The sequence below is a fragment of the Gorilla gorilla genome, chromosome 12, assembly GCF_029281585.2.
Source record: "Gorilla gorilla gorilla isolate KB3781 chromosome 12, NHGRI_mGorGor1-v2.1_pri, whole genome shotgun sequence".
NCBI classification, from domain to species: Eukaryota; Metazoa; Chordata; class Mammalia; order Primates; family Hominidae; genus Gorilla; species Gorilla gorilla.
Window position 1 is genome coordinate 91,984,148 of NC_073236.2, and position 26,339 is coordinate 92,010,486.

At 43.0% G+C, this 26,339-nt stretch overlaps 1 pseudogene; it reads left to right on the forward strand.

The window, feature by feature from the left end:
- The first annotated feature begins 16,277 nt into the window (after nucleotides 1–16,277).
- LOC129531472 (ribosomal biogenesis factor-like) lies at nucleotides 16,278–18,900 on the forward strand (annotated as a pseudogene).
- The last annotated feature ends 7,439 nt before the right edge of the window (nucleotides 18,901–26,339 follow it).

Sequence of the window (26,339 nt, forward strand, 5' to 3'; positions counted from 1 at the left end):
AAATGCTGCAATTGCAAGCATGAGCCATTGCACCCAGCCTGCTGGAACTTTCATAAGGAATTTCAAATTAGACTTTTAAAAGCTTCAAGACTTTGAAGCCAAGCCAAGGATTCACCATTAGACTGAACCTGTAATATATGTACAAATTGGGTGATTTCCTCTTTTCTCCAGGTGTCCAAAATACCCTGAGGTTCCCGAGCCTCTCAGAAAGTGACATTCTTGGCCAGGTGTGGTGGCTCATGCCTGTAATCCCAAGATTTTGGGAGGCCAATGTGCGTGGATTGCTTCAGCCCAGGAGTTCAAGACCAGCCTGAGCAACATAGTGAGACCTCTTCTCTACAAAAAAAAATTTTTTTTTTTAATTAGTTGGGCATGGTGGTGCATGCCTGTAGTCCCAGGTACTTGGGAGGTTAAGATGGGAGGATCGCTTGAGCCTAGGAGTTCAAAGCTGCAGTGAGCTATGATGGAGTGCCACTGCACTCCAGCCTGGGTGATAGAATGAGATCCTGTTTCAAAAAAATAATAATCAGAAAAAGAAAGTGACATTCTTTATTTACTTCAAGGCAACCATGTGAACTGTAAATTTAAAGTATGGGGCCAGTTTTTCCAAGGGTGTTTATTGGCTTCCTAATGTCAATCCTAGTTCCTTAAAGCTGTCTGGTCATATCTGAAAATGTGACATTTCAGTCAAACCCTTAATAAAACAACCAGTGTCTCCAACTGTGCTTTGTTACAAGAAGAACAGATTCTTTTTTTTTTTTTACAAGAAGAATAGATTCTTATTAAACTTATGCTAATAACTAGATTGCCATAAAATAAGAATACTCATGAATAATTTTTAAACTTTGGATAAATCAGGTAGAGAGAGACAGGTAAATGTTTCCATTTTGCTAATAAATGTATCTTTTAGTCTATGTCTATAAGCTATAAATTACTCAAAAGACAAAAGTTTTATTGATTCTGCAGAACAAAATATAAAAGGAATCAGCAGTGTTTCAAATAAAAAGTCATGAAAGACATTTTATCCCTTTATCAGATCAGTTCCATATAATTGATTCTTGTTCTGCTTGATGTTGGGTTAGCAATATTCATGAATGATGCATCAGTTTATTAGAATTCTGAAAGTTTTAACTTAATCCAATGATATGATCTCCAAAGTTATCAGAAACTTGTATTCATGGCTGGGCATGGTGGCTCATGCCTGTAATCCCAGCACTTTGGGAGGCAGAGGCAGGTGGATCACTTGAGGTCAGGAGTTCAAGACCAGCCTGGCCAACATGGTGAAACTTCATCTCTACTAAAAATACAAAAAATAATTAGCTGGGAGTGGTGGTGTGCACCTGTAATCCCAACAGTCCCCCAAAGTCTTAACTTATTCCAGCATTAGGTCAAAAGACCAAAGTCTAAAATCTCATCTGAGACAAGACAAGTCCCTTCTGCCTATGAGCCTATAAAATCAAAAACAAGTTAGTTACTTCCAAGATACCATGAGGGTACAGGCATTGGATAAATGCTCCCTTTCCAAAAGGGAGAAATGGGTCAAAAGAAAGGGGCTACAGGCCTCATGCAAGTTTGAAATCCAACAGGGTGGTCATTAAATCTTAAAGCCCCAAAATAATCTCTGTTGACTCCATGTCGCACATTCAGGGCATACTGTTGCAAGGGGTGGTATTCCAAAGCCTTGGGCAGTCCTGCTTCTGTGGCTTTCCAGGGCTGCTCTCAAGGGCTGATGTTGAGTGCCTGCAGCTTTTCCAAGTGCAGGGTGCAAACTGTCAGTGGATCTACCATTCTGGGGTCTGGAGGATAGTGGTCCTCTTCTCACAGCTCCACAGGGAAGGGCCCAATGGGGGCTCTGTGAGGGAGCTCTAACCCCGATATTTCCCCACCGCACTGCCCTAGAAGTGGTTCTCCATGAGGGCTCCATCCCTGTGGCAGGTTTCTGAGTGGACATCCAGTCTTTTCCATACATCCTCTGAAATCTAGGCAGAGGCTCCCAAGCCTCAACTCTTGCACTCTGCACACCTGGATGCTTACCACTCTGTGGAAGCCACCAAGGCTTCTGGCTTGCACTCTCTCAAGTGGTAACCCACGCTGTACCTGGGACCTTTTGAGCCAAGGCTGGAACTGGAGTGGTTGGGATGCAGGGAGCTGTGTCCTGAGGCTGTGCAGAGTGATGGGGCCCTGGGCCTGGCCCAGGAAACCATTCTTCCCTTCTAAGTCTCCAGACCTCTGATGAAAAGGGCTGTGGTGAATGTCTGTGAAATGTCTTCAAGGCCCTTTCCCCATTGTCTTCACTATTAGCATTTACCTTCTTTTTAGTTACGCAAAATTTATGCAGCTGGCTTTAATTGCTCCCCGAAGGTGGGCTTTTCTTTTCTTTTCTTTTCTTTTTTTTTGAGTTGGAGTCTCTCACTGTCACCTAGGCTGGAGTGCAATGGCACGACCTTGGCTCACTGCAATCTTCACCTCCCTGGTTCAAATGATTCTCCTGCCTCAGCCTCTTGAGGAGCTGGGATTATAGGCATGTGCCACCACACGCAGCTAATTTTTGTATTTTTAGTAGAGACGGGGTTTCATCATTTTGGCCAGGCTGGTCTCGAACTCCTGACCTCATGATCTGCCTGCCTTGGCCTCCCAAAGTGCTGGGATTACAGGTGTGAGCCACCACACATGGCCAGTGGGCTTTTCTTTTCTACCACATGGCCAGGCTCCAAATTTTTCAAACTTTTATGCTTTGCTTCCCTTTTAGTTTTTATTTATTTATTTTTGAGACAGGGTCTCTGTCACTCAGGCTAGAGTGCAGTGGCACAATCATTGCCTTGCACAGCCTTGACCTCCTGGGCTCAGCCTTCTGAGTGGCAGAGACTATAGGCGTGTGCCACCACACCTGGCTACTTATTTATTTATTTATTTATTTTATAGAGACAGGGTTTGTCCATGTTGCCCAGGCTAGTCTTGAACTCCTGGGCTCATGTGATCTGTCTGCCTTGGCCTCCCAAAATTCTAGGATTACACGCATGAGCCATTGTGCCCATCCTGCTTCCCTTTTAAATATAAGTTTCAGGTTTACATCATTTCTTTACTCATGCATATGGGAATAAGTGGTTAGAAGCAGCCAGGCTACCTCTTAAACACTTTGCTGCTTATAAATTTTTTTCACCAGATACCCTAAGTCATCATTCTCAAGTTCACAGTTCCATAGATCCCTAGGGCAGGGGTACAATGCCTCCAAGTTCTTTGCTAAGGCATAACAAAAGTGACCTTTGCTCCAGTTACCAAAAAGTTCCTCATTTCCATCTGAGACCTCCTAAGCCTGGACTTCATTGTCCATATCACTATAAGCATTTTGGTCACAACAATTTAACAAGTCTCTAGGAAGTTCCAAACTTTCCCTCATCTTCCTGTCTTCTTCTGAGCCCTCAAAACTGTTCCAACCCCTGTTTGTTACCCAGTTCCAAAGCTGCTTCTGCATTTTCAGGTGTCTTTATAGCAATGACCTACTCCTCAGTAGCAATTAGTCCATTATGGGCTATAAATAAATACCTGAGACTAGGTAATTTATAAAGAAAAGAGGTTTAATTGGCTCATGGTTCTGCAGGCTGTGCAGGAAGCATAGCAACTTCTGCTTCCTCAGAGGCCCCAGGAAACTTACAATCATGGTGGAAGGTGAAGGGGAAGCAGGCACATCTTGCATGGCTGGAGTAGGAAGGGTGGGGGTTGCTACAAACTTTTAACAACCAGATCTGATGATAACTCACTCACTATCACAAGAATAGTTCCAAGGGGATGGTGCTAACCCATTCATGAGAACTCCGCCCCCATGATCAAATGACCTCCCACCAGGCTCCATCTCCAACACTGGGGATTACAATTTAACATGAGATTTGTTGGGGACACTGATCCAAAGTATATTAACATATCAATAACATAGTTATACAAATATTTCTTACTTGACAGTGTTTCCTGTACACTTTTAACATACCAGATAAGCCTAACATGGCTCTCTTGGACTTACAGGCATTCCTTTTGGAAAAGTCTTCTTTTTTTTTTTTTTTTTGAGATGGAGTTTTGCTCTGTCACCCAGGCTGGAATGCAATGGCACAATTTCTGCTCACTGCAACCTCCGTCTCCTGGGTTCACATGATTTTCCTACGTCAGCCTCCAGAGTAGCTGCAATTACAGGCTACCACACCTGGCTAATTTTTAGTGGAGATGAGGTTTCACCATGTTGGCCAGGTTGGTCCCAAACTCCTGACCTCTAGTGATCTGGCCACTTTGGCCTCCCAAAATGCTGGAATTACAGGCGTGAGCCACCACGCCCAGCCTGTTATGTAAACTTTAAGCAATATCTTTCCCATTATAAAAGTTTTCTTGTGGCTTGAGTGTAGGACGATGCTCTTAAAAATTGAGATTTCCTTTACAGATATTTATTTTACAAAGTGTTACAAAATAGCCAGCTAAATGCCAGAGGTCTTATTTTAAATACCAATCTAGTTAGATAGGTGGTCTTTTCAATTTAGCTTGTTTCTGCTTAATTAGATTACTGACTTTAGGGTGGAACCCTTTAGTGAATAGGGCAAGGGGAGCATTTGTAGTCTTCAGGGTCAAATATTTAAATGTGAAAAGCAGGCACAACTGGAAGGCAGGGCATCGAAATTTTTAAAAATCAAGGGTCCCATTTTTACTGAATCCTGGGTCCCCAAAAGTTGGAAATGCCATGAGACCAGCCGTGTGGTGGGTGACCCAATAAATCCACTCTAGCCTATCCCCCATGGGAGTCTTATCCCTCAATGATGAGCACTCTTACACCTTTGAAGTGTTCAAATGATGCCTTTCTCATCTAAATGCACAAAGAAAAGTGTGCCCTGCCTGCAGTAGCAACCATTCATTGTATCCCCTGTCAGCCATTTCCAAAACTGCAGCCTTCACCAGTGACTTGTCAACCAGTGCACACACAAACGTCAGGTTCCCGCTCACAGCACAAAGCAACTCACGGAACCCACTAAAACCAAAGAGATTAGGCGATACAATGCAAAAAGGAATAGAGCTTTAGACCTGAAAGAAATTGCCCACAACACTTCAGACTCCATAAGGAAAACAGAAACTCCAAAAAGCAGGTGAGTGGTGCTGTGTTCTGTGTTCTTCAAGGGGTCTCAGGGTCATTAGAAGTCTCTTCTAAGCTTCATGTGGTATTGAAAATGACAAAAGGAAGGAGAAGCAGATGTGGAAGAAAATAGAAGAACAAGTCTTAGAGGAGCCAATTTGGGAAGATTTTCCGCTTTCAGAAAGGCCAATGAAGTTTTACATTTTTCTCAGCAAAAATCATGCCAATAAGATAGGAAGCAAACAGAGGGATCAAACACATTTAAAAAGGGGCTTTAGCTGACTGAGAAAAATCCCAGAAACAGAATCCAAAAAAGGAAAAAGAAGAAATATTTTTTTCTCAAAAAAATTACAGCCTAAATATCAGCTTTTTTTTTTTTTTTTTTTTTTGAGACAAGGTCTTGCTCTGTCACCCAGACTGAAAGCAGTGGCATAATCCAGCTCATTGAAACCTTGAACTCCTGGGCTCAACGATCTCCAGCTCATTGAAACCTTGAACTCCTGGGCTCAACGATCCTCCTAACACAGCCCCCTGGGTAGCTAGGACTACAGGTCTGTGCCACCATGCCTGACTATATATATATATATATATTTTTTTTTTTTTTTTTTTTTTAACTTTTTTTTGTAGAGATGGGGTTTGCTATGTTGCCTAGGCTGGTCTTGAACTCCTGGCCTCAAGTAATCCTCCTGCCTCATTCTTTCTGATGCAGGATTTTTCTCGGCCTCACTTTGCCAGCTGGAAAATTCTGTGGCTGTCAGGGCCTCTGCTTTTTTCTTCCCACCACCCCACTACAGCCCATGGCTCCCAGTTGTCTTGGCCCTGCAAGCCGCTTCCCATCATGTGGGGCAGCTGCCTGGCACTGGCGAAGGATGGGAGGGCTACAGCTTACAGCTCCTTTCATCCCCTACTGTTTGGCGGGTCCCAGGTTCTTGTGTGTGGTGTGTGGTTTGTGTGTGGTGTGTGGTTTGTCTGTGGTGACTGGTTTGTGAGTATGCAAAAGACCCAAAAGAAAGACACCACTCAAAGGTGGGGAAGACAGTGTAAAAAAAACAATTAGGGAAGGGTAGGATATGTAAAATAGGTGAACGGTGAGGATCAAACAGAGGAAAGTGCACCAAATGGGAAGAGAGATTCCCAACCCAGTCTGTAGACTTGACTTGTAGCTTGGCTTTCCGGCTTTAAACTCTTTGGATTGAAGATGGGGTTTCACAGGGGACCCCACCTCCATCTGCCTAGACATTGGCCTGCCTCCTGCCGCTATCAATTCTTCCCCAAGTGTTGGGATTGTAGCAGTGAACCACTGCTCCCAGTACTAAATATCAACTTTTAGTGAAGATGACTTCTTCCCATAGAACTCTCAAAAAGAATCTTTTTGAATCTCTTATTATCAGATTTCAGCCAGGAAAAACATAAATTAGGTCTCCCATTCAGTGTGTCTGGTTTTAAAACCAGCTTTTTTTCTAGTTGTGAATGCAAATGAATTATTGTTATGATTATTATTTTTTGAGGAAAGGTCTCACTCTGTCAACCCAGGCAGGAGTGCAGTGGTGTGATCACGGCTTATTGCAGCCTCGACCTGTGGGGCTCAAGTGATCCTCCCACTTATTTTTTTATTTTTTGTAGAGAAAAGGTCTCACTATGTTGCCCAGGATGGTCTCGAATTCCTGGGCTCAAGTGATCCTCTCACCTCAGCCTCCCAAAATGCCGATATTACAAGTGTGAGCCATGGCACCCAGCTGAATTATTTCAGACATTTCAGAAGATCCCTACTTTGGCTTCTGCTGCTTTTGAGTGTCCCAGGTTAAGCGAGCCCACTTTTCGTAGATATTTACAAGAAGACACCTATGAGGGTTATACATAAATCCAGCTGGTATTTCTAAAAAGAGTGCTTAGATTTTGAAGCAGATTTCCCATAATTTAAGAACTTTTCAAAAGTGGCCAATGGGGGAACGTGTTTAAGGTCAAAGTGTGACGTGTCTCACACTGTCTCTAACTACCATGTGGCAGCACAGTGATCAAGGCATGGGAAGCCAGACGTGTTATACGTGTCCAGAAGAGCAAAAAGGGGGTACACGTTTCAGTTAGGAACTAACAGGAACTGGTCACAAATGAAAGGCTAAGTCCACATTTTCGAGTGATGGAAAACAGCAGCCACCTTTTTTTTGAGACAAGGTCGTGCTCTGCTGGCCAGGTTGGAGTGTAGTGGCGTGATCACAGCTCACTGCAGCCCCGAACTCCTGGGATTAAGCAATCCTCCCACTTTGGCCTCCCAAAGTGCTGGGATTTCAGATGTGAGGCACCGTGCCTGGCTGAGCTGCAATCTTAAAAGCATGCTCTATGAAACTATGGGGGCCAAAGCCCTTGGTCCCCTAAAGGTTTGCTGAAAAATCACTGACATAAGGCAGATTGATTAATAGGAGAAAAGCCATACAGATTTGTTCGACGTGTATACACAGGAGCCTTCAGCATGAAGACCCAACCTCCTAATGAGTACAGAAGCTCAGGTACCATCTTTTTTTTTCTCTCTCTCTCTCATGCTAAGAACTCTCCACAAATGGAAGGTTATATGCCATCTTGAGGTTACAGAGAGAATGGGGACTTGGATCCTGGCAAAACAGGTTATGGAGGTGGGGAGAAGAAGAATTCTGTTGAGGGGATTATTAGGGAGAATGAATGGATCTGGGAACAGAGATGAACTTGTAAATAGTTCGCTTTGAAATTTAAATGATCCTTGGAAACTGTCATTAAAACGGGTCTGCTCAGGTGTGGTTACGCCTTGGTCTTATTTTCTGCAATAGATAATGAGAAAACAGGGAGGGGATGCAAAAAAACAATCGTTCTCCTTGGTGGGTCTGGATCTTAAGCAGATAAAGGAACTTCAACCTCTACAGGGGAGACAGTGGTGGGAGGGAGAGGTCAGAGAGACCTTGAGGCTTCTTAATTTCAATCTGTCACAATGCTATCTTTTGAGGTATTGGTTTCTGAGCCCCAACAAAATGAAACCACCAGTACCTAACTGTCAATCTTTTGATCAAAAATTCTGCTGTGTCACAGGGGTAGAAAAACTTTGACCAGAACTCCTGATCCCAAGGCAGAGGGAGAAAAAAGGCAGTTCTCTGAAGAGCTCTTTACTCAAATGTCCTGCTCAAAGGCAAAGCCCGAAGCTCTCCCCAGGACAGAGAGGGTTTGAAAAAATAGTTCAAACAACGTTTGGACCTTCAATCAAAGAGTGGGAGGTTCTAATTCAGGAGAACTCACCCGAAACACCAGATGGGACACTGGAGGGAATGTTCATGCTGGTACCCCGTATCACTTTCAGAGAGAAACACAGGGTGGTTGAGGGTAGTTACTTTGAATCCTGCCAATTTCACCAGATTTGTCAACCTAAAAGGAAGAAGCTGAGGCCAACGTAATGTAAGTAGAGTTTATTTGGGCCAAGCTTGAGGACTCCAACCTGGGAGCATAGATTCAAGTTGCCCTCTGATTAGCAACAGATACAAGTTGATTTTTAAAGGAAAAGAAGAGGCAGTTCCTAAATTCTTTACCAAGAATTTACATTTAAATAACATAAGCTATTGATTGGCTATCCATTGTTCTTTGTCCAGGAACATGAAGATAATGGGTGAGGCAGCTAATCAGGAACAAAATGACTTTAAGCAATTGCCCTCAGACATGGACGCATGTGGTGTGGTGTGACTGAAGTCCCATACTCGTGTCTCTCTGGACCTGCATACCTCACACAGCTCAGACTTCTGTCAGCTGTTTTTCTTTTCTCAGAAGAAATGACATACAGATTTATTAATGTGCACAAGGAGAACCACAGAGTGATTACTCCCACCCTTTCATGGGGTTCAGAAGCTTGTGTACCATCTTGAGGTTACAGAAGGAATGCCACCTTGGATTGTGGCAAAACACGTTCTGGGATAGGGAGAACATGTTACGCAGATGAAACCTTACAGGTAGCAGCCCTCAGAAAGAATCAAAGGTAGATGTTTCTTTCAGACTTTTAAGGTGCCAGACTGTCTAATCTTGCCCAGATCCAGATAGGGGAGGGCTTCAGAAACAGCCTGGCGGTATCAATGCAGATTCTTGCTGCAGATGCAAATCTTTCTCATAAGGAGATGGCTTTTAAGCTCTTTGTGTATTTCCACCCTTCTGAATAGCCATCTTGAAATATGCCAAATAGGGCCAGGTGCAGTGCTTACGCCTGTAATCCCAGTACTTTGGGAGGCCGAGGCAGGTGGATCACCTGAGGTCAGGAGTTCGAGACCAGTCTGGCCAACCTGGTGAAAGCCCCTCTCTACTAAAAATGAAAAACTTCAGCTGGGTGTGGTGGTGGGCACCTGTAATCCCAGCTACTCAGGAGGCTGAGGCAGGAGAATCGCTTGAACCCAGGAGGCAGGGGTTGCAGTGAGCCAGGATGGCACCATTGCACTCCAGCCTGGGCAACAAGAGTGAAACTCCACCTCAAAAAAAAAAAAAAAAAGGAAATATGCCAAAGAAGTGTATTTTGGACTGGAATATTTTGGTTTCCTTCAAGACATTAGGGCAGTGTCGACAAAGAGAGTCAAACTCTGTAAAATATTTAAAGAGGTTTATTCTGAGCCAAACATGAGTGACCAAGGCCCAAGGCACAGTCTCAAGAGGTTCTGAGAACATGTGCCCATGATGGTTGGATTATAACTTGGTTTTATATGTTTCAGGGAGACATAAGATATCAATCAATGCATGTAAGTTATGCATTGGTTTGATTCAGAAAGGTGGGAGAGCATGAACCTGTGGCTCACAAGTCATAGATAAATTCAAAGATTTTCTGATTGGCAATTGGTTGAAAAGGTTATTATTTAAAGACCTGCAATCAATAGGAAGGAGTGTCTAGGTTAAGATAAGGGGTTGATATAGTTTGGATATTTGTCCCCCAAAATCTCAGGTTGAGATATAATCACCAATGTTGGAAGTCGGGCCTGGTGGGAGGCGTTTTGTTCTTGGGGGTGGATCCCTCATGGCTTGGTGCTGTCTTCACGATAGTGAGTGACTTCTCATGAGACCTGGTTGTTTAAAAGTGTATGGCATCACCCCCCTCCCCCCGGCTCTTGCTCCCTCTCTTGCCATGTGACATGCCTGCTCCTGCTTTGCCTTCTGTCATGAATAAAAGCTCCCCAAGGCCTCCCTAGAAGCTCAGCAGATGTTGGTGCCATGCTTGTACAGCCTACAGAACCGTGAGCAAATTAAACCTCTTTTTTATATATATAAAAATTACCCAGTCTCAGGTATTTATTTATTTATTTATTTATTTATTTATTTATTTATTTATTTTTTGAGACAGAGTCTTGCCATGTCGCCCAGGCTGGAGTGCAGTGGCACAATCTCGGCTCACTGCAACCTCCACCTCCTGGGTTCAAGTGATTCTCATGCTTCAGCCTCCCAAGTAGCTGGGATTACAGGCACCTGCCACCACGCCCAGCTAACTTTTGTATTTTTAATAGAGACGGGGTCTCACCGTGTTGGCCAGGCTGGTCTCGAACTCCTGACCTCAAGTGATCCACCTGCTTTGGCCTCCCAAAGTGCTGGGATTACAGGCATGAGTCACTGCGCCTGGCCAGGTATTTCTTTATAGCAATGCAAGAATGCCCTAACACAGTGCAACCTGGCCTAACGGGTTGTGGAGACCAAAGTTCTTATTTGTAGAATAGATAGTAAATGTCTTTTATGAGGCCTTAAGATGTGCCAGACTCTTAGTTAATTCTTTCCTGGATCAGGAAAAACCTTGCAAAGGAGAGGGGGCTCTCTACAGAATATAGATTTTCTCCACAAGAGACAGCTTGGCAAGGCCATTTAAAAATATGTCAGGCCAGGCACAGTGGTTCACATCTGTAATCCCAGCATTTTGGGATGCCAAGGCAGGTGGATCACTTGAGGTCAGGAGTTTGAGACCAGCCCAGCCAACATGGTGAAACCTTGTCTCTACTAAAAATACAAAAATTAGCCAGGTGTGGTGGTGCATGTCTGTAATCCCAGCTACTCAGGAAGCTGAGGCACAAGAATCGCTTGAACCTGGGATGTGGAGGTTGCAATGAGCCAAGATTGTGCCATTGCGCTCTTGCCTGGGTGACAGAGCGAGACTCCGTCTTAAAAAAAAAAGAAAGAAAAAAGAATTTTATTTTCAGCTTACAGCAGGGTATTTAAAGGGAGAAAAAATATAATTTATTTTCTCAATCCTCATAACTTCTTAGCTGGGATACCTCTATAATAAAAGATAGACCAATAGGAGGAAAAGGTATACAAACTTAATGTGCATATGATCATAGGAGCTATACACACAGTATGAGACTCAAAGGAGGGGTCAGATGGCTGAAGTTTTAATACCATTCAGAGATTACAGAAATGATAGGGGTTTGGGGACTCTTGGGATGGAGGTAGCCTCATGGATTATGGAACAATGAAGGGAGGAAAGCAAGGCAGGGAAAGGCTGTCTTTTTATGCAGATAAAACCCCAAGAGGTAGCAGCTCTCAGAAAAAATAGGTGGCAGCCTGGGGTAAGGTGTCTGCCAGACCTTTGCTCTCCTTTTCCTGTGAGTCAGCCTTTCCTAAATTCGGATAAGGGGGCTTCAGAGAAAGCCTGTTTGCATCTGCTGTTTACTTCACTCCACTAATGTTGATTTCCTCTACAGATGCAAGTCTCCCCCACAAAAGACAGTTTTTCAGGACTATTCTCGTGTTTGCAGCCCCTCAGAATAGCCATCTCAAAATATGCCAAAGAAGTATATTTTGGGGTGGCATATTTTTGGTTTCCTTCAGCATAAACAACCTGCATGCTTTACATGGCCCCAATCACGACATCACTCTACAGCCAATGGTATATATGACTATAGCTTTCAATTATCAAAGAAAGGTTAAATGATACTCAGTGAATTCTTTTCAAGAAGGCAGGAAAGGTTGGAAGTGGTGGCTTATGCCTGTAATCCCAGCACTTTGGGAGGCCGACGTGGGTGGATCACTTGAGGTTAGGAGTTCAAGACCAGCCTGGCCAACATGGCAAAACCCCGTCTCTACTAAAAATACAAAAATTAGCTGGGTGTGGTGGTGGGCACCTATAATCCCAGCTACTCAGGAGGCTGAGGCAGGAGAATTGCTTGAACCCGGAGGGTGGAGGTTGCAGTGAATCAAGATCGCGTGACTGCACTCTAGCCTGGGTGAAAGAGTGAAACTCCATTTCAAAAAAAAAAAAAAAAAGAAGTCAGGGAAAAGCAATCCATTTTAGAACTATGATGGTGTAAAAGAAAATAAAGTTTCAGGGCCATCTAAATTTATTTTGCCATAAGCCCTGGAGACTGAGTCACATAGCATGATTACCATTCTGTTTCTTAGATTATAGATTAACTCTCTTCCTCATTGTTCTTATTCTGTAAATGACTAGGAGAGATCAGAGACTAGACCTCTCCACTTCCAATCACAAATCACAAAATGTTGTAGAGTTACTGCCTCTTTCATTATCCTGTACATAACTGAGACCAGATGGTGCAAAATACCCCATGATTTACATCTTCACTGTGGGATGTTAACAATACCTTTCCCAAAAGAAAAAGTCCCCCTTGGCTAATAGAATCATTGTAACTACGCATTAAGCCTTATATAGAAAGATGTTGAAGCCAAGCATGGTGGTGCATACCTGTAATCCCAGCTACTTGGGAGTCTGACGCGGGAGGATGGCTTGAGCCCAGGAGTTCGAGACCGTTGTGAGCTATGATTGCATCACTGCACTCCAGCCTGGGCAACAGGGTGTTTCTAAACAAAACAAAACAAAAACAGAAAGATGTTGAAATTCTGTTAAGTTTCCCTAAACTTTATCTATGTAAACAATTCCAAACTTCTACACTTCAGAACATTGACTTTCTTTCATTCTTTGGAATCTGTGCTTCCCAGGCAGCAGTCCTTACACTTTGTGCTTGAATAAACTCTCTTTAGATTAGAGTCTGAGCCTCTTGATTGTTTTATGTTGACAGTGGTAAAAATATTAAAGTATTTAGAAAAAAAGTATTCAGCCTCGGAGTAGACATAGCCCCCACTCTTCAATGATCCCATTCCAGTGGACAGATAGAAATGCCTCTCTGGGAAATCTCTGATGGATTTGAAGCACTGAGACCTTACTCTTGGACAACTCCTGGTCCTATGAAAGAAGGCGTTTCCAATATTGAGGATTCCCTGATGAAACCAGACAGATCAAATCCCCTCCATTGGGGATATCCCAAGCTAATGGAGGAAGAATGGAATGAATCCAATAGGAGAAGCACAGGCCTTGCTTGTCAGACAATTCTGGGGTCATACATGTACCCTGGCCTTTAGTGTGGTGGTGTGGGACACGGTAATCAGAACTCAGCTGGTCACCTTTCACTACCAGCCAAATTGTGTAACTCACAAAGCAGATTTTCTGTAATATGTAATTATTGAGAATGAATAACTAAGGCGAAAAAAAAAATCTATAGAGATGCTCCTTGACTTACAATGAAATTATGTCCTGATAAATCCATCATAAGTAAAAAATGCATTTAATTCACCTAAACTACCAAACGTCATAGCTTAGCCTGCTTGCCTTAACTGTGCTCAGATATTAGCCTATAGTTGGCCAATATCATGTAATGCAAAGCCTGCTTTATAATAAAGTGTGAATATCTCCTGTGATTTTTTATTTTTTATTTTTTGTTAAGACGGAGTCTCACTCTGTTGCCCAGGCTGGAGTGCAGTGGCACGATCTCGATTCACTGCAACCTCTGCCTCCTGGGTTCAAATGATTCTCCTGCCTCAGCCTCCCAAGTAGCTGGGATTACAGGAACACACCATTATGCCCAGCTTATTTTTGTATTTTTAGTAGAGATAGGTTTTCACCATGTTGGCCAGGCTGGTCTTGAACTCCTGGCCTCAAGTGATCGCCCGCCACAGCCTCTCAAAGTGCTGAGATTACAGGTGTGAGCCACTGCACCTGGCCTAGCTCATGTAATTTATGAACACTGTACTGAAAGTGAAAGACAGAATGCTTGTATGGGTCCTCACCATTAATGTGCATAGCTGAAAGCACATTGAGCTTGAAGAATGTTTGAAGCATTGAACTAAAATTAATTGCTGGATGATAGGGATGCTACAGTGACAAGGTGATAAATTTCTCTCTCTTCTGATGAGGATTGAGAATAGCTGGCAGAAGGCACTGAGGCACGGACACTTATTGTTGGTTTAGCAGGCATCCTGTTCTTCAGGAAGATACTAAGTTTTGACTGTAAAGTTTGTTTCTTCTTTTCATTACGTATTTCTGTATAGCAAGCTAGAGCATGTGTAACTCCCTGTCAGTTCTTACAAATCTTCAGTAAAGATTGTGTGGAAAATGGATCCACTGATATCCATTTCTTCTAAGGTTTATACCCCACTGCTGATAGTAGCAAACGCCTCCTCCAGTTTCTTTGCTGTGAATGTTCTTGGTGCCTCAGGTATAACTTCTTCTTCTTCTGCCTCAGCTTCTTCACTTATTTCTTCCCCCAGTTTGATCAGTTCCTCATTAGAAAGCTCTTCAGCCTCAGTGCCAACAAGCTCATGAATATCCTCTTTATTGATGTCTAATTCTAGCTGTTTCCCAAGCACTAATATCTTGTTACTTACTATTTCATCAACAGCAGAATTTTTGTTAAAGCCTTTGAATGTGTTCAACATATGTCTTTTAAACTTTCTTCCAAATGCCGTTCATGCATTGCTGTGTGACTTCTTCCCAAGCTGAAGCAATGTTCCAGATAGTATTTAGAATGTTAAAACCTTTCCAAAACTCTTGGAGAGTCTGGCCAGATTCCACTGCTTCAACAGCCTATGTGAACGTTTGGCATAAATAGTATGCTTTGAATGCAGCTATTGCACCTTGGTTCTTTGGCTGAATGAGTGTAATTGTGTTCAGTGACAATACACAACCTTTACATCAGGATGCGTGTTGATGATATGGTGTGGGTGCCCTGGAACATTGTCCAAGATCAGAAGAATCTTGAATCAGATGCTGTTTTGCCTAAAATATCCTCTTGTCAATAGCATAACACAGTTCAAAAAGTAGTCTGAAAACAATGCTGACTTGTTTTAAAGGCTTGTAATCCAGGCTTTCTTGTTATGGCAATAATAAAAAGGAAGTAAGTATATTCTTATTCACATTCTTGAATGCTCTAGGTTCTCCAAGTGGAGAATTTGAACCATGCAACATATCCACCCAAAAACAGCATTATAAGGTCTTTGAATGCCTTGAATCCAGGCATCTTCCTGTACTCTTGATGAATGTATGGATGCTCCAGGATACGCTTCCAGAATAAGCTTGTTTCATTGGCATTAAATATTTGCTCTCACAAGTATTTCTTATTCACAATTATCTTACACAGCTCTTCTTTAAAAGCTTTGGCACATTTAGTATCTGCAATTGTGGCCTCACTGCTGACCTCTGCATTATGAAAATGATGACAACTTTTGAAGTATTGGAACTACCCATGACTTGCTATAAACTTTTACATATCCAACGGATCATCAGCACGTTCTTTTAAAGTATTGAAAAGTCTTCTTGCCTTAGCCTGGATCATCAGAAGGCTAAGTGGCGTGTGCTTCTGTATCTGGTCTTCCATTCACATGACAAGTAATTTCTCCATATCATCAGTCAGCTCACCTCTTTTCTTTGTGATGACAGTGGATTTAACCAAGGCTGATCATTTCACTACATCACTTATGCACTTCTTTCCTTTAAGAAGGTGGAAATTATGGCATGTGAAAGTCCTAACTTGCCTGAGATGGCCATTACTTCCTTACCACCTTCATGCTGAGGGATTAAGATCTTGAGTTCCATCTCAAGGGTAATTGCCTTCCTCTTCTCACCAGAGGCAGGAGACACAAATGGGCATTTTGCAGACATAATGAGACGTGAAAGCCTAAAACACAATATCCCCAAACACTGGGAAAACAGTACACTGTAGGGTACCAGTTCTTTACCCTCGTGATCGCTGCTACCCAGGATCTTGAGAGAGTATCATACCACATATGGCTAGCCTGGGAAAAGTACAGTTTCTACTGAATGTATATCAAATTCATATTATTGTAAAGTCTAAAAATTGTAAGTTGAACCATCATAAGTTGGAGGCCATCTGTGTATGGATCTTCCAGGAGGGCCATGGCAATGTGGTAAGCTGACTATTAAATGACTTAAAAGCCTAAGAAGTGTCTTCAAAAGAAAAATCAGCCATTTAACAGTTGCAGATTTATCAGGGGTAAGAAGACAAGGAGAAAACCTGAGATAGGTAAAGATAAGGCAAATAATAGTTGACACTTATCAAGGGCTTACTACATGCCAGGCTCTGTTCTGTTTTTCATGCGTTAATGCAGTCCTCACAAAGATCCTATGAAATAGGTATTACATTTTCTCCATTTTACAGAACAGGAAATTGAGGCACAAGGATGTCAGGTAACTTTCCCAAGTTTTAGTAAGAATTAGAGCTAGGATTTGAGACTGAGCAGTCTGGTTCTAGAATCGTGCACTTGCCCATCACCCTTGTAGGGGTCATGGCCATTGGCCCCTAAAAGTTCACTGAAAAACTACTGACATGAGGCAAATTGATTAATAGGAGGAAAGACATATAAATTTATTTAATGTATTTACATGGGAGCCTTCGGAATGAAGACTCAAGCCAACAATAAGATATAGAAACTTATATACCATCTTGAGGTTACAAAAAGAATGCAGGCTAAGAGTATGGCCCCAAACAGTTTATGTTGGTAAATCATGTTTAGTAGCAAGACATGGTGTGAAAGGGAGAAAGAAAGAGGCCTGGCTTGCAAAGATGGCTTTGTTATATAGATGAGGCCTCATAGGTAGCAATCCTCAGAGAGGATAGATGGTAAAAGCCTTTTTTTTTTTTAATTTAAATTTTTATTTTTATTTTAAGTTTCAGGATGCATGTGCCGGATGTGCAGGTTTGTTACATAGGTAAATGTGTGCCATGGTGGTTTGCTGCACAGATCAACCCATCACATAGCTACTCAGCTCAGCATCCATTAGCTATTTTTCCTAATGCTCTCCCTACCCCAACACCACCTCTTGACAGACCCCAGAGTGTGTTGTTCCCCTCCCTGTGTCCATGTGTTCTCACTGTTCAGCTCCCACTTATAAGTGAGAACATATGGTGTTTGGTTTTCAGTTCCTGCATGAATTTGCTGAGGATAATGGCTTCCAGCTCCATCTATGTCCCTGCAAAGGACATGATCTTGTTTTTTTTGTGATTGCATAGTATTCCATGGTGTATATGTACCACATTTTCTTTATCCAGTCTATCACTGATGGGCATTTGGGTTGATTCCATGTCTTTGCTATTGTGAATAGCACCGCAATGAACATATGGCGAAGGTCTTTTTTCAGATCTTTCAAGGTGTCAGACTCAGTTAATCTCTCTTAGATATGGAAAACTTCTAGAAAAGGAAGGCCTGGCTACATTAGCAGAGATTCTCTACAGAAGCAAATTTTCCCCAGAAAAAATAGCTTTGCAAGGACCTGTCTGTTTGCTGGCCCTGCAGCAACCATTTCAAAATATGTCAAAGAAATATATTTTGGGGTAAAATATTTTGATTTCCTTCACCCTATACTAGAACTACCTCTGGATAAATCACGAACACTGGTGTGGATTCTGATCAGGGAGCCCCTGTAAGCCTGTGGTCCCTTACAGAAAAATGGAGTCTGCATGCTGATTCTAAAATATAGATTGGGCCAGGCCGGGAGCGGTGGCTCATGCCTGTAATCCCAGCACTTTTGGAGGCTGAGGCAGGTGTATCACAAGGTCAGGAGATGGAGACCATCCTGGCTAACATGGTGAAACCCCATCTCTACTAAAAATACAAAAAATAGCCAGGCGTGGTGGCGTGTGGCGGTAATCCCAGCTACTTGGGAGGCTGAGGCAGGAGAATTGCATGAACCTGGGAGGCAGAGGTTGTAGTGAGCCAAGATAGCGCCACTGCACTCCAGCCTGGGTGACAGAGCAAGACTCCATCTCAGAAAAAAAAACAAAACAAAATACCAAAACTCCAAAAAACAGATGGTGTCAACTGGAGCTGAAGAAGCTGCATGCAAGTATTAAATTCCTGACAAGGGCCAAGAACAAATTAAGAGGGCAGAAATCCAGGAATGTATTTCACATAGCCAGCGGGAAAAAAACTTTAAGGCTAAAAACAAAGCAAAACCAGTTACCACTAATCTTGTTTTTTTTTGTTTTTTGTTTTTTGTTTTTTTTGAGACAGAGTTTCACTCTTGTCACCCAGGCTGGAGCGCATGGAGTGCAATGGCGCAATCTTGGCTCATTGCAACCTCTGCCTCCCTGCAACCTCTGCCTCCCGGGTTCAAGCGATTCTCCTGCCTCAGCCTTCTTTGTAGCTGGGATTATAGGCACCTGCCATAATGCCTGGCTAATTTTTGTATTTTTAGTAGAGATGGGGTATCACCAGGTTGGCCAGGCTGGTCTTGAACTCCTGATCTCAGGTGATCCACTTGCCTTGGCCTCCCAAAGTGCTAGGATTACAGGCGTGAGCCACCATGCCCGACCACCACTAATCTTAAGAAGATAAACATTATGAATGATGAAAAAGCTAACAGAGTAAATAAAGCTTTTGTAAATGTACAAAAGGAACTTGCACATTTCTCAAAAGGCCTTTCTCTTGAACATCTACAGAAAGAATTGATTCCTCCGCAGAGTCATGAAAGCAAACCAGTTAATGTTGGTGAAGCTACAAAATTAATGGCTCAGTTGTAATATAGTGGTGATGCATCTAATTCCACACAAAGACCAATAAATTACATGTTTTATACAAAAAATAAATACATACATAAATCAATAAAATATATATTGGGTCAGGCATGGTGGCTCACACCTGTAATCCCAGCATTTTGCGAGGCCAAGATGGGTGGATTTCTTGAGCTCATGAGTTTCAGTTCAAGCCTGGCCTGGCCAAGCCTGGCCAACATGGTAAAACCCTGTCTCTACTAAAAATACAAAAATTAGCCAAGAGTGGTGGTACCCCCTGTAATCCCAGCTACTTGGGAGGCTGAGACATGAAAACCACTTGAACCTTGGAGGCGGAGGCTGCAGTGACCCAAGAACACACCAGTGCATTCCTGCTTGGGTGACAGAGTGAGACTCTGCCTCAAAAAAAAAAAAAAATGGCCAGGCACAGCGACTCATGCCTGTAACCCCAGTACTTTGGGAGGCCGAGGCGAGTGGATCACCCGAGGTCGGGAATTTGAGACCAGCCTGACCAACATGGAGAAACCCCATCTCTACTAAAATACAAAATTAGCTGGGCATGGTGGTGCATGCCTGTAATCCCAGCTACACTGTAGGCTGAGGCAGGAGAATCGCTTGAACCCAGGAGGCGGAGGTTGCGGTGAGCCGAGATCGAGGCATTGCACTCCAGCCTGGGCAACAAGAGCAAAACTCCGTCCAAAAAAAAAAAAAATTAGCTACTTGGGAGGGTGAGGTGGAAGAATGGCTTGAGCCCGGGAGGAGGAGGTTGCAGGGAGCCGAGATTGAGCCACCCCACTCCAGCCTGGATGGCAGAGCCAGATCTTGTCTCAAATAAAAAAAAAAAAAAAAAAAAAAAAAAAAGGCAAAAGGCAAAGAACTAGAATAGTTAAAACAATTTTGAAAAAGAAGAATAATGTTGAACCCACTCTACTTTCTACATTTTACATAAAGATACAGTAGTCAACACAGTGTGATATTGGAGAAAGGAGAGACATACAGATTAATGGAATAGAATAAACAGCCCAGAAATAGATCCATGCATGCAACTGTCCCCAGGAAAACTTTATAAAATCGATTAAGAGAGGAAAAAATTCAACTAGGCTTGCAGTACAGTTAGCAGTGATCATTAAGCCAGCTCGCTCTTTGGCCCACTTCCTTGTGGCTGCTCTTTGCTTACTGCCCCAGGATATTGGTAGTCCTTGTCACAAGACTGTTCTCTTTCCATTCTGTAGATGAAATCTAAGGCCTTGTGAGATGCTAAGTTTCCCATGGAGTTTCTCCTTTGGGTTTTGCATACAACAAAACTACCCATACCAGCTGTTCTGAGGGGCCCAGCAGAAAGCTGATTCATGGAAGAATGCAGTTTCCACATCCTGATTATTATTATTATTATTATTATTATTATTATTTTGAGACAGTGTCTCACTCTGTTGCCCAGGCTGGAGTGCAATGGCGCAATCTCGGCTCACTGCAACCTCCTGCTCCTGGGTTCAAGTGATTCTCCTGCCTCAGCCTCCTGAGTAGCTGGAACTATAGGCATGCGCCACCATGCCCAGCTAACTTTTGTATTTTTAGTAGAGACGGGGTTTCACCATGTAGTCCAGGCGGGTCTTGAACTCCTGACCTCAGGTGATCTGCCCGCCTCAGCCTCCCAAAGTGCTGGGACTATAGGCGTAAGCCACTGCACCGGGTCAACACATTCTGATTATTTCATTCACTTTACTCCAACCAATCAATGACCCCAGTTTTCTAGCCCCTCACCCTCCATGATCCCCTTAAAAACCTTTGCCCAGAAAACCTAGAGAAAATGGATATGAGGCTTGAGAATTCCTCCTGTTTCCTTGTTTGGCACTTTGGAATTATTAAACTCTTTCTCTGCTGCAAAACTTGCTGTCAGTGTATTGGCCTGTTGCTCTGGCAGCAGGCATACAAACCTAGCAGTCCTGTTACATACATATATGGTCAATTGATTTTTGACAAACAGACAAAAATAATTCAATGGGAAAAGTACAGTGTATTTAAGGAATGGAGATGGAACAATTAGACATCCAGGTGCAAAAAAATGAATCTCAATCTATACTTCACACCCCATAAAAATTAATTCAAAATGGATCATAGACATAAATGTAAAACCTAAAACTGTAAAACTTCTAGGATAAAACATTTGTGAGCTTGGGTTAGGCCACGATTTCTTAGATATGACACCAAAAGTACAGCTCGTAAAAGAAAAAATCAATAACTTGGACTTCTCTTCAAAAGAACTTGAAGAACTTCTCTTCAAAAGACACTGTTGAAAGAACGAAAAGAAAAGCCACAAATGGAGAGACGCTTTTTTTTTTTTTGCAAAACTTATATCTGATAAAGGACTTGAATCCAGAATATGTAGAGAACTCAGAAAACTCAATAATAAAAAGTCAACCGTACTTTAAAAGATGAGAAATGAGCCAGGCACAGTGGCTCATACCTATAATATTAACATTTTGGGAGGCCAAGGCAGGCAGATTGCTTGAGCCCAGGAATTCAAGACCAGCTTGGGCAACATGGCAAGATCCCGTCTCCACAAAAAATATGGTGGCACATGCCTGTCGTTCCAGCTACTCAGAAGGCTGAGGGGGGAGGATCGTTTGAGCCAGGGAAGTCAAGGCTACAGTGAGCTGTGATCACTGAGAAGAACAAAGATCACCTGGTGACCATCAAGCAGGCCATCCAGAGACAAAACTCCTTATCTGAGGAATTTAGAAGTAATTAGCCTTCCCTGTTACCTAAAGTCAGCATCTGGTTCCAGGCCTCTTTCCCCAAAATTTATAAATAACTAGAATTTCTATACATCTCCAGAATGCATGCATGTTGAAACTCATTGTGCAACCCTTGCTGACATTAAGACACCAAAATGTCTGCAAATGTAATCAATAATCATGACCTACGTGCACTAATATGGTCTAAAGTACCCTTAAACTCTCGCTTTAAGGTCCATAAATATCCCTAAGGAAAATCCACCATGGCGTGCTCAGTTCTCTTAATGATGCACCTGGCTGCACTTTTCTGCAGTGTACTTTCTATCTAATAAAACTTTCCTTTTCAAATCTATTCTGCTGTCAGTAGATTCTTCTTACCAACCTGCAAGTCAACCACTTTCTGATGCCAGGGCTCTGACCTCACCTTGTCAGAGGTGTTTGAACCTGAACAACTCCATCTTGAATAGGGGCTGGGTAAAATAAGGTTGAGACCTGCTGGGCTGCATTCCCAGGAAGTTAAGGCATTCTAAGTCACAGGATAAGATAGGAGATCAGCACAAGATACAGGTGATAAAGATCTTGCTGCTAAAACAGGTCGCAGTAAAGAAGCTGGCTAAAACCCACCAAAATCAAGAAGGCTACAAGAGTGATCTCTGGTCTTTCTCACTGCTACACTCCCACCAGCGCCATGACAGTTTACAAATGTCATGGCAACGTCAGGAGGCTACCCTATATGGTCCAAAAAGGGGAGGCATGAATAATCCACCACTTATTTAGCATGTAATCGAGAAATAACCATAAAAATGGGCAACCAGCAGCCCTTGGGGCTGCTCTGCCTCTGGAGTAGCCATTCTTTTATTCCTTTACTTTCTGAATAAACTTTGCTTTCACTTTATGGATTCACCTCAAATTCTTTATTGTGCGATATCCAAGAACGTCGTCTTAGGGCCTGGATTGGGACCCCTTTCCAGTAACAACCTGGTAATCGCCCCCACTGCACTCAGCCTGGGCAACAGAGTGAAAACCTATCTGAAAAAAAAAATGTGTTTGAATGGACACTTCCACAAAGATGATATATGGATGGCAAATAAACACATGCAAAAAATATTTTTTTCTTTTCTTGAGACAGGGTCTCACTCTGTTTTCCAGGCTGGAGTGTAGCAGTGCGATCTCGGCTCACTGCAGCCTCGACCTCCCCAGCTTCAGCCATCCTCTCACCTCAGCCTTCTTAGTAGCTGGGACTACAGGTGCATACCACCATGCCCAGGTAATTTTTAATTTTTTTTTGAGAGATGGGGTCTCACTATGTTGCCCAAGCTGGTCTTAAATTTTTGGGCTCAAGTGATCCACCTGGCTTAACCTCCTAAAGTGCTAGGATTACAGGCATAAGCCACTGCACCCGGCTGCTAAAATGTTAAACATGATTAGTCATTAGGGAAATGCAAATTAAAACCAAAGTGTAATACCACTACACATCTATTAGAATAGCTTAAAAAAAAAAAAACCAACAAACCCAGGTTCTGGCAAGAATGCACAGTGACTGGAATGCTCATATAATGTAGTAGCCATACAGAATAATATAGTCTCTTTGGGAAACAATTTGGCAGTTTCATATAAATTTAAACATTTATCATAAAACCCAGAAATCCCACTCCCAGGTATTTACCCAAGAGAAATGAAAATTTATAGCTGGGGATGCTGGCGTGTACCTGTAGTCCCAGCTACTCAGGAGGCTGAGGTGGGAGAATTGCTTGAGTCCAGGAGTTTCGGATCAGCCTGAGCAACGTAGTGAGACCAGTCCCTGTCCCCAAAACAATTTTTTAAAAGAGAAAATCTATGTTTATAGCAGCTTTATTCATAAATGAAAAAAATTGGAAAAAACCCAGATGTACCTAAATCAGAGCATAACTAATATGTGGTACATCCATCAGTGCAGTGTTATTTAGCAATAAAAAGGAATGACTATTGATGTATAGAGCATCATGGACATGTATCAATTGTCTTATGCTAAATGAAAGAAGCTAAACTCAAAACCTTCATACCTTATGTTTCCATTTATATATTTTGGAAAAGTTAAAACAATAGGGATAGGGACAGGGGAGGTGGCTCATGCCTGTAATCCCCACACTTTGGGAGGCCAAGGTGGGAAGCTCACTTGAGGCCAGGAGTTGGAGATCATCCTGGGCAAGATGGTAATGGTGAGACCCCAAATCTACAAAAAAGTTTTCTTTTGTTTGTTTTTTGTTTTTTTAAATTAGCTGGGCATGGTGGCACAAGCCTGTAGTCCCAGCTACTCAGTAGGCCAAAGCAGGAGAATTGCTTGAGCCCAGGAGTTTGAGGCTGCAGTGGGCTGTGATCATACAACTGAATTCCAGCCTGGATAAGAGAGTGAGACCCCATCTCTAAAATAAAAAAATTAATAATAAAAAATAAAAACTATGGGGATAGAAAACAGATCAGTAGTTGCCAGGGACAGGGCCTGGGGAAAGTTTGGCTATAACTGGGCCCAGGGAACTGTGGCTGAGGGAACTGTTTTACATCTTGACTGCGGTGGATGACTATAGTCAAAACTCACAATGCTATACACTAAAAAGGGTGAATTTTACTGTATGTAAATTATACCTTAAAAATTTTATCTATTCTTTTTTTTTAGAGACAGAGTCTTACTCTGAAGCCCAGGCTGCAGTGTAGTGATGCAATCATAGCTCACTGTAGCCTTGAATCCCTGGGCTTCAGCAATACTCCCACCTCAGTCTCCTGGGCAGCTAGGATTACAGGCCCACTCCACCGTGCCTGGCTAATTAAAAAAAAAAAAAATTATAGAGATGGGATTTCCCTATGTTGCCCAGTCTGGTCTTGAACTCCTGACCTCAAGCGATCCTTCTGCCTTAGCCTCCCAAAGTGCTGGGGTTACAGGCATGAGCCACTATGCCCAGCTAATTTTTTAAATGGATGAAAAACAGGAAGGTTACAACAGCTTATAGGTCCTTGACCAGAGCTGGCAAATTCTACAAGCGTTCTTTCCAGAGTGAGGCCAGTTTTTTTCTTTCTTCTTTTTTTTTGGGACAGAGTTTCACTCTGTTGTCCAGGTTGGAGTTCAGTGGCGCAGTCTCAGCTCACTGCAACCTCCGTCTCGGGTTCAAGTAATTCTCGTGCCTCAGCCTCCTGAGTAGCTGGGGATTACAGGCATGCACCACCAAACCTGCTTAATTTTTGTATCTTTAGTAGAGATGGGGTTTTGCTATGCTAGCTAGGCTGGTCTCGAACTCCTGGCCTCAAGTGATCTGCCCGCCTTGGCCCCCCAAAGTGATGGGTGGCCTGAGCCACTATGCCTGGCCCATTGTCTTTCAAAGCTCCATCACTATGTATTTCCAGGCCAGCAAAATCTTCTAAATTCAAGATCCTTTGCAGCCTGCTGATTGGTGGCTTGAAATCTGAGGGTTAGTGGACTCTGGTCTACATGGGAAAAGTACGAAGGGCAAGAGAAAGCAAGCAGGAGTCCAGGTCACTGAGAGAGCAGCTGACCCTGCCTCCTATCTCCAAATGGGCAGCGGGGCCTGTGGGAGATAAAGCCCCTATCTCCCACTATTCCTGCAATCTATTCTTCTGGTTCCTTTGGGTAACTCCTTCTTTTTCCAGGTGGCCTGTGAAGCTGTCAATCATGATGCTCGTATATACTCACCTCCCCCACTCTCACCCCAGGAACAGACACGTAAGCCAGGATGACATAGCCAAACAAACTACTCCTTTTCACAGTCCACAGTGATTCATGGAGGGAGGGCACACAACCAAATCAAGGCCAAACAGGATCTTCCTGGAGACCACTAAGTAGATAATTGAGAGAGAATTTCTCTCTTCACTGAGGTTGCTAAATTGGAGATACTTAGGACCAACAGTACTAGTGGTCATCTTGCCTGAGAGGGATGTTACAGGGCAGTCAACAGAGCCAAGAGCTGAGGAGGGAACCAGGCCCTGGTAATGTGTGTTGAGCCACTGGATCCAGTCATGCATGAAGTCAGAACCAACCTGGGGCTTCCCAATTATTGAACCATTACTTCCTCTTTTCTCTTGACTGGTTTGAGTTGAGGTTGTTTCTCTCTACATAGGAGTCTTTACTAATACACAATTAAACTTGTACTGTTCTATGGTCATGCACCACTGACAGTTCCACTCAGATGAGTTCGACCAACGGCAAAGGACACCTGCTTTGTGCCAGGCACTGGGGATACAGAGTTGATGAAGACAAGGCCCTGCCCCAGAGGAACTCAGAGTCTTATGGAGGAGACAGAAGTATCAGCAAATGCTAAGTGGTCAGATAGAGACTAGTTAACACAAGGAACTATTAGAACACAGGAACCAAGCACTTGCCCGAGCCTGGAGATTCGAATAAGTCTTCTCAGAGATGACCTGTGAGCTGAGTCTTGAAGCCTCACCCATGTGAAAAGATAAAAGAAAGCATCTTTCGGGCAGAGGCATGAGCAAAGACCTGGCAAGGCAAGACAGCATGATGTGTGCAAAAAAATAAAAACACTTGGGTGTTTCTAGAGGAATGCTGTCTAGTAAAAGTCTGTGTTGATGGGAATGTTCTATTTCTATGCTGTCCAGTATGCAGTCTCTAGCTAGTAAGCACTTGAAATGTGGATAGTGCAACTGAGAAACTAAATTTTTAATTCATTTTAACTAAAACTTAGGCCAGGCACAGTGGCTCAGGCC